Below are 1,690 nucleotides of genomic sequence, written 5' to 3' on the forward strand. Positions count from 1 at the left end.
AAGAAGATATTTTGAAGAATGTGGATAACCAAACAGTTGATAGACCCAAGTGACTTCCATCGTTTCCCTTTAATTTTTCAGCTCTCTTGTTTTTGTAGAGTCTGCTTGACCACTGAAGATTTGGAGGAAGCGAAAGCTTGTAGAGATGATAACCTAGCAGTTTAGGCAAAATTAACAGAAACACCAGTTTAATCTCAAATCAGATGGAAAAATGTAGACAGCTGTTCATATCCGACGAATACTAAATTCTAGCAGAGGTTTGATCGAGATAGACAGAATGCTTTCCACTTCATGGGGTATCAGTTCTCCATTAACACCACCTTGTCATTGCAAGTTTGTGATGGCTGTGCAATATTGACTTACAGATCGTTCCAGTCAGCATTTGAGGAAGTGTCAAGTGCATACAAACCTAAGAAAGTTCATGTTTTGTTTGAACTGGCTGCCATTTGGACGGTGACTTCACTGACAGAAAGAGAGAGAAGTGGATGAATGGGAGCTTTCATGTGGCGACTTTACTCACCTCTACTACTCACAGAAACAGAGAGCCTGTGTTCAGTGTTTGTGTGTGTGTTGAGAGGTGTGGCATTTAAGAATGTGTGTGTAGGTGTCTGTCTGTGACTGTCGCTCATTCTCAGGGAACAATGCCACGTGTGGCCATGATGACTTCACATGCTAAAAGGATCTTAAAGGAATAATTCACCAAAAATGAAAATGATCCCATAATTATCCCCTCACCCTCAAGCTTTCTTCTTTCAGCCGAACACAATCGTAGTTTTATTAAATAATATCCTGGCTCTTCCCAGCTTTGTAATGGCGCCAGAGTTTTTGAAGCTCCAAAAGCACATTTTGTAAGACAAAATATATCCATATTTAACTTTATTAACTATAATCGCTGGCTTCAAGAAACAGCCGTATGCAAAATAAACTCGCAAATTTGACTTTTTCCTTGCAATTCCTAGTTTAGATGTAAACCAAAGTCCCTAGTCCTTGACATTAAAAGACATGCAAAATATAAGCTCTATAATTGCAGAAAAAGTTTTTTTTTAAATCAGAATTCCGAGATATAAACTCGCGACCAAGAAAAAAAGTCAGAATTGTGAGGTAAAAAGTTACCTTTTTTAATTAATTTTATTCCGCTGGGGAAACAAGCTTGTGCATTCTTTATTTGCAGAGAAAATAAAACCACAATAAAAAAATTCTGATTTGAATGGATGATCATTTTCTGACCACATGATTTAGAAAGCAGTTTCTCTCACCTCACATCAGTGTTTATTAGGTTTACTTTTATCCTATAATTACTTCTAACTCAATATATATATATATATATATATATATATATATATATATATATATATATACACACACAAACATCTATGTTATATGCAATTAATCGATTTGACAGCATAAAAATTATATAATTTCAATTATAATCTGTGATTTATTATAGGACACAATTAAACTATACTAACTAATATTATCTATACAAATTGAATTCAAAATTTTGTGAAATAATGTCGCAGTTTAGGGTTAGAAACTAATAATGTAGGTCTTAGTAAACTATTGTTGTTGTTTTTTGGCAACTGCTTAAAAAGTGACAAATAAAATTGTCAGACACCGACGGCACAATTTCCTGAGAATGACCCGTGTGTGTGTGTGTGTGTGTGTGACTTCAGAAACATGAAAACACATT

The sequence above is a fragment of the Phoxinus phoxinus genome, assembly GCF_949152265.1.
Source record: "Phoxinus phoxinus genome assembly, chromosome: 17".
NCBI lineage: Eukaryota > Metazoa > Chordata > Actinopteri > Cypriniformes > Leuciscidae > Phoxinus > Phoxinus phoxinus.